The sequence below is a fragment of the Sinocyclocheilus rhinocerous genome, unplaced genomic scaffold (assembly GCF_001515625.1).
Source record: "Sinocyclocheilus rhinocerous isolate Xijiao unplaced genomic scaffold, SAMN03320098_v1.1 scaffold4435, whole genome shotgun sequence".
Taxonomy (NCBI): domain Eukaryota; kingdom Metazoa; phylum Chordata; class Actinopteri; order Cypriniformes; family Cyprinidae; genus Sinocyclocheilus; species Sinocyclocheilus rhinocerous.
The window spans coordinates 163,467-171,633 of record NW_015651866.1 but is presented as its reverse complement, the minus strand read 5'-3'; positions in this window follow the sequence as shown (position 1 = coordinate 171,633).

The window sequence follows — 8,167 nt, the reverse complement described above, 5'->3', positions numbered from 1 at the left end:
GTGCCATTGAGTACGTTTACATGGACAACAATACTCCGATATTAAGACAATTAAGACAATACTCTGATTAAGAATCTACCATGTAAACAGAGATTTTTGATTACCTTAATCTCATAATCGAGTTCATTACTCGAAGCTTTTAACACAGTGTGCATTAGCGACATCTGGTGGTCGGACTTGTTTTCTCCATCATTTCTGACAAATCATCGCGGAGCAGAGGATAGTTTGAAAAAGCATGAGACCAGACAAGGCTTCGGAAGTCTGTGACATTCAAGAGTGGAATCAATCTGGGATCAATACAATATCTAATCTGATAGACCTATAATCTCATCTAAATTAATTTGTGCCAATGAGACCACAACTCGTGTCATGTATAACTTGGTCAACGGATTCACATATCCATCAATAATATAAAATACACAAACATGTGATTATAATTAATAATTGATGTGGGTAGCTGAATTTTTTTTTTTGGGTGAGCTGTTATAGGCCTACCCTTATGTTGTGTTCGGGGTCTCTGAGACCCCAGTTATAAACATGATTAAATGTCCTACTGACAGCCCTCAAAGTGACTGAATAATCCTTTTATACATGGGATCGTGAAGCGCCAGTTTTTTCAAACCAGCTGTCCCGACCTTCCGATACTGCATGACGTTTGAAGCTTCAAACGTCATCAATCACGTGGTATTGTCATTTCGATACAAGCATCGGCACAGTGTGTGATACAATAGTGGTTTGAAAACTGCGGAGCATTGGAGCTGCGGTATCAATTGTCCCATCACTACCGCTGAGTAAGGACGTTGGGTTGAAAATTAGTCGGTTGAGTGAATAATTCAATGACTCATTCATAAAGACACCTACTGGTGTATCCGTGTAACTGCAGAAAGAGTCTGCAATGTAAAATCCCTCCTCTAAAGCACAGACAGACAGTCTATCTGAACACAGATGAATGCAATGGCACGTCAAGTTAACATCGGACGAGACCAGTGCGTGAATCCGCCATTTTCTCAGCATCTTCAGATGGAAGCGAGTGCGAGTGAAAGACGGTTTATGGTAAGTAAAGATTAAAAATGTAAAGTCATCATTCATTGTTTGAGTCCGATAGTATTTTGAGATTTCATGGAAGGCAGAAATATTCCGAAAAGAGCTTATATTGAAAAATACGCGGACGCGGATTTCGCCTCAGAAATAGTCTTAACTCTTTTACTGAACGGAAGAGGTGCTTTTAATATAACATCAGTGAGTGTCTTATGTCATATTTGCATAAGATTTTACAATATTTACATTTTTGAGGTGTATTCACATATTTACATGTTAATTCGTTTTCTTTGTTTTCGCGGTTGAATTGAATGTACTTTCCTAAAGGAAACAGCGTTATGTAATAAAGACTAGCCTAATTATAATTAAGAGAATATTAAATATATTTATTTGTGTTCCAAAAATTTGCAGAGTTTGTATGGGTTTGGAACAACACGGGGGAGAATAAATTATGACCATTTTCAATTTTTGGTGAACTAACCCTTTAAAGAGCAGCCCTCCACATTTATGAAAATTTGTGAGGTATGTAAATGTCATGTCTGTTTTAATGTTTCAGTAAAGAAGTAGCTTTCTGAAAGCAATATATTTATTTAAACAATATTACATGCCCTCACACTAGTGCTGCCATTATAGCATTCTAGAGCACTGTGGTAGACAGAGACATTAAACAACCACACAAAGTTGAAATGATAAAAAAGGCTATTTACCTATCCTTACTGATGTGGATGCACCTCTATCAACGACACAGAAGCCTGCTTGTGTGAGGAGGCAATTTTCTCAGCTTCTTCAGAAGAGAGGGAAAGACGGTTTAAGGCAAGTAAACGTCATAATTCCATGTTATCAATTTTTTTTTTTACTAAGAGTTAAAATAATGTTTGTTGTTTTTGTAGATGTTGAAAGCCAGAGACATAGGAGAGCATCATTCTTATTTGAACAATATTACATGCCCTCACACTAGTGTTGCCATTATAGCATTCTAGAGCGCTGTGGTAGACAGAGACATTAAACAACCACAAGAAGTGGTTGAAATTATAAAACAGACTATTTACCTGTCCTTACTGATGTGGATGCACCTCTATCTGAAAATGGATTAAAATGTTTTCTTTTTTCAAATGTTTTTCTCTTTTTAGGCCACTGATGTATAACAGGTGGTGACTGGGATGAATGGTCAAAGAGGAGAATGTCCTTTCCCCAAAACTGTTGCAACAGTGGTTTTAAAGGAGGAGGCTGCCCTGGATTATGTAAAAGTTGTCACCTGCCTTTGCTGTGCTGATGGGGCTTCTTCATGACTACATCAATTATGCTAAAGAGATCATGAAACGTGGCAGTTTACTGTCATGCCAGAATAGTTTGTAAAGAACTTAACTATTAACTAATTGTACAACTATTGTATAAAAGTGTTTTTGTATGATATTTTTATACAATATATAAAATTTACCAAACAAATCAAATTTGATCTTAAAAGTTATATTCAACAAATGTTCAATGCTTCATTTATAAACTCTATATTTATAGTATATAAAATAATTTATAGCTGTTAATGCCATACTTTCCTGCATTTCTTCTTACATGCATGTTACTTTTGACTGTTTTCTCTTGTTTTAAGTAAATATTTACCTTTTAATAGTCATTCTGTGTGTGTAAAAGTGATTTTAAAATGAACAAGATTTGTAGGTTTAATGTCTAGCTCGATTTGGGTTCATTTTAGCACAGCAATGTAGTAATTTTAAACCATAAAAAAAAGCATGCTGGGTTGCCAAAATAACCCAAATTGGGTTGTTTTTAACCTAGCAGTTTTTAGTGTTCATGGAGAGTTTAGTTCAGTGTTTCTAGATCTTGGCCTCTGTTGACATGGGCGACGGTGCCTTACTGTGTGATTGTTCCTCATTGTCCATTGTTCTGTGTTATTTACAACATGCCCACAATACTATGATATTACTTGCGGTTTACACTGGCTGAATGTGGTGTGAACATGACATGAATGCGCTTACAGAAGCTCAGCTCACCCTTTTGTTTGAGGTCTTGATGGGAATAGCAGAGCCTTGAAGCTGTCAGCCCAATAAAGAAGCCATTCCAGCCCTGCCTCGACAACTGGGTGAGTGGGGGGTGGATTCAAAGGAGAGGGGGGGAGAACCAGATTTAGTTCACTGCTGTTTCCTTCCCACAAAAAGCCCCTGCATTAAAGAAAAGCCAGATATTTGAGCATTACCAGAGGATGATAATGTACAATCAACTTAAAATTGCCACAATACGATGTGTGACAGTTTTGCCATAATGCGCCTCGTGGGATTAGTCATTCATTAAACAGGTTTGCCATGCAAAGCTACTGTCTGATATTTGTCTGGAATTAGAGGGGAAAGAAAAACCAAAAAGATCCCCTGAACAATTAACATCACCCGCCTCATTATAACGGCCAACTTAATCTTTAAGCATGTGAGTTCCCTGGTTTGGATTTCAAGACGAGATTTACAGTTCTCTTTGTCAGAACAACAACAAAAAAAGAATGGCTAAAACAAAAGCTCATGTAAACAAATGTTCAGATTTGTCTAAAAAAAAATCAGCTCTGTATATATCAGATATGACATTGTCTCAGAAACGCATACCAGACAATAACACAATGAATATTTATTTCTGTAGCATTTTATGCTGGTATAGTGAAGCTGTTGAGATGTCTTACACAGGGTTCAAGCCTGTTTCACACATACTCCATTTGCAGTGCATATTTTTTTCCATACTCCCAATTTCGTCGGTCATCCGACGTGACGTCGAGAGTGACCGACTGAAAGGAAACGTCTCAGTTACGTATGGTAACCCTCGTTCTCTGAAGGAGGGAACGAAGACGTCACGTCCCGTCGCCACAGCTCCTGTACCACCGCTGAGCGGCCGGGTCACCGGCTCGGCTCCTCAGCGAAAACCTGAATATGCGCTGCATCTGCTGCCTACTTATACTCACGCTGTGATCAGCGGCAGCTGGATGCAATAATCGCATGCCAATGTGCATTGGCTCGTTTAGTTTACACTCGAAGTAGATTGGTCTCTCTAAGCGAGATCCCAATTTCGTCGGTCATCCGACGTGACGTCTCCGTTCCCTCCTTCAGGGAACGAGGGTTACCATACGTAACCGAGACGTTCCCTTTCAGTCGGTCACTCTCGACGTCACGTCGGATGACCGACGGAATTGGGATCCTACTAAAAGGCCACAGCTACTGCCCCTTCCATGCGGATGCAGTCTGAGAATGCGTTCCAGGAACGGTGCGTATACAGCAGTGCAGTGATCCGCACCGCACCGAGTCTATTTTTGCTGCACTGCAAGCACAGAATAGCAGATTGTTTGTGGGCAAAATGAACAACGATTGACACTAAATTGTAATAATTTAATCATATGAAATTATGTAATAAAGTGTAATATGTTCTACAGTTACTAAATGTCAAGAAAAAAAAAGAACTCGATCCATTTGCTCAGCAGATATTCTGAAGTATTTCATGTGCCGGTCACTGTCAAGGCGAAGTTCGGAGACAAGGTGGTAATATGCTCCCAAGTAGTCTTCTCTGCTGGTTGAGTGAGTGAACCCACACTCGTCTTGTCCTTCTCTGTAATCTTCGTAGCAACATATAGAGCCTTTCTCCTCTCAACAACACACACTACATGCAAAATAAACAGACATAATGGTGAAAAAGCTTTTTCAAGAAATTTAAAAGCATTTCAATTTACTATCCACAGAATGGGAAACTACTTACCATTGTTATATTTATTATACATAGAAGCCACAGATTGAACGGATTGAAGTAGCGCACTGCAAAAGTGTCCTGTGTGAAAACACAATGACCACTTCCTGCTTCCGTATCACATATGGACCGCATATGCACTGCACACATAAGCTGTGTCCCAAAGTGAAGTGTGCAGACTCCGAAGTGCGAATTTGAAGTGTGATTGCGTCACAGTGTCACGATGTGAGCTGTCCCAATTCAGAATGCACCCTCCGAAGACCGCATTCCAAGGCCGATTGCGTCACCGCGGCGCGACGAAGGCTGACGTATTTCCCAGGAAAAAGAAGTGTACATTTGATGGACACTTCGCACCCTACCATATCCCAGAATCACTTTCGCGCAGTTGATGGAATTTATATTCAAAGAACATGGAGGATGACAGTTCTGTGGGGGAATTCACATTGAAATGCAAGTATTGTGTTTTTATTTACTCAAATACCTATTGAAACAAATGTTGAAAGCCAGGGTTTAAAAAAACTAAACAAAACAAAAAAACAAAGCCCACAAACAATAAGACAACCACTGTCACGGGTACACAGACCAGAGAGAGATGAATAACGTTCCAAACAGGCTTTATTTAACACAACAGCATCAATAACAGTTACCCCGGGGAGGGGGGGCGTGCGCCCTGGAGGCTGGTGCAGGGCAGGAACTAGGGGGGAGACAAGGAGAGCCTCCAGGGCAGATCAGGGAGCTCTGGGAGCCATGGCAGAGCAGGCAGTTCAGGTTGCCATGACGGAGTTGGTAGCTCAGGGGGCCATGGCGGATCCTCCGTGGCCTTAAGCCGGCTCGGCCACGTGTATATGCCCCCCCCAGAAAAAATTTTCTTGGGGGAAACTAGGAATCCTGGGGGCCACTCAGGGATCCCAATTCGTCGGTCACGACGTGACTCGTAGTGACCGACTGAAAGGGAACGTCTCAGTTACGTATGGTAACCCTCGTTCTCTGAAGGAGGGAACGAAGACGTCACGTCCCGTCGCCACAGCTCCTGTACCACCGCTGAGCGGCCGGGTCACCGGCTCGGCTCCTCAGCGAAAACCTGAATATGCGCTGCATCTGCTGCCTACTTATACTCACGCTGTGATCAGCGGCAGCTGGATGCAATAATCGCATGCCAATGTGCATTGGCTCGTTTAGTTTACACTCGAAGTAGATTGGTCTCTCTAAGCGAGATCCCAATTTCGTCGGTCATCCGACGTGACGTCTCCGTTCCCTCCTTCAGGGAACGAGGGTTACCATACGTAACCGAGACGTTCCCTTTCAGTCGGTCACTCTCGACGTCACGTCGGATGACCGACGGAATTGGGATCCTACTAAAAGGCCACAGCTACTGCCCCTTCCATGCGGATGCAGTCTGAGAATGCGTTCCAGGAACGGTGCGTATACAGCAGTGCAGTGATCCGCACCGCACCGAGTCTATTTTTGCTGCACTGCAAGCACAGAATAGCAGATTGTTTGTGGGCAAAATGAACAACGATTGACACTAAATTGTAATAATTTAATCATATGAAATTATGTAATAAAGTGTAATATGTTCTACAGTTACTAAATGTCAAGAAAAAAAAAGAACTCGATCCATTTGCTCAGCAGATATTCTGAAGTATTTCATGTGCCGGTCACTGTCAAGGCGAAGTTCGGAGACAAGGTGGTAATATGCTCCCAAGTAGTCTTCTCTGCTGGTTGAGTGAGTGAACCCACACTCGTCTTGTCCTTCTCTGTAATCTTCGTAGCAACATATAGAGCCTTTCTCCTCTCCACTACATGCACTACATGCAAAATAAACAGACATAATGGTGAAAAAGCTTTTTCAAGAAATTTAAAAGCATCTATCCACAGTATCCACAGAATGGGAAACTACTTACCATTGTTATATTTATTATACATAGAAGCCACAGATTGAACGGATTGAAGTAGCGCACTGCAAAAGTGTCCTGTGTGAAAACACAATGACCACTTCCTGCTTCCGTATCACATATGGACCGCATATGCACTGCACACATAAGCTGTGTCCCAAAGTGAAGTGTGCAGACTCCGAAGTGCGCATTTGAAGTGTGATTGCGTCACAGTGTCACGATGTGAGCTGTCCCAATTCAGAATGCACCCTCCGAAGACCGCATTCCAAGGCCGATTGCGTCACCGCGGCGCGACGAAGGCTGACGTATTTCCCAGGAAAAAGAAGTGTACATTTGATGGACACTTCGCACCCTACCATATCCCAGAATCACTTTCGCGCAGTTGATGGAATTTATATTCAAAGAACATGGAGGATGACAGTTCTGTGGGGGAATTCACATTGAAATGCAAGTATTGTGTTTTTATTTACTCAAATACCTATTGAAACAAATGTTGAAAGCCAGGGTTTAAAAAAACTAAACAAAACAAAAAAACAAAGCCCACAAACAATAAGACAACCACTGTCACGGGTACACAGACCAGAGAGAGATGAATAACGTTCCAAACAGGCTTTATTTAACACAACAGCATCAATAACAGTTACCCCGGGGAGGGGGGGCGTGCGCCCTGGAGGCTGGTGCAGGGCAGGAACTAGGGGGGAGACAAGGAGAGCCTCCAGGGCAGATCAGGGAGCTCTGGGAGCCATGGCAGAGCAGGCAGTTCAGGTTGCCATGACGGAGTTGGTAGCTCAGGGGGCCATGGCGGATCCTCCGTGGCCTTAAGCCGGCTCGGCCACGTGTATATGCCCCCCCCAGAAAAAATTTTCTTGGGGGAAACTAGGAATCCTGGGGGCCACTCTGGAGGAGCAGGCACTGGAGGGCGCTTACGATGAGCGGGCTCTGGTGGAGAGATGAATAACGTTCCAAACAGGCTTTATTTAACACAACAGCATCGATAAGGCAATAGGTGATCAGATAAGCATAGCAGACGGAGCAGGAGGGAGATCAGATAGGTGAGGAGCCACACACACACACGTTTACAGGACTTGATAAAGAGGTAAACACTTTCCTTTCTTGTAGGAAGAGCATATGACACTTGGAGATGGAGACAAAGAGCTGATGACTGGGAATAAGGAACTGGACGCTGGACTCTGGGGAGTGGACTCTTTTATTCTGTTCAGACTAGCTGACAGAACTGGTGACCGTGACAACCACTATAAGGCAATAGTCTTTCTTTTTGTTGTGTTTTTGTAGTGCTTTCATGTCTACAAATGTTTTAACCAAACTTTAGCACTTCAGTATTTAGTATGCATGTCCTGCTGTGTCATACTTTCTAATGTTAAGATTGCAAACCTGTCTTTATATTTTTCATAAGTCTATCCATTTTCTCTTGTTTTAGGACTATTCTGGAGAAAATGAGCCTGCTGGGGAAAGACTTAAAAAATACAAAGTAAGCAAGTTAATAGACA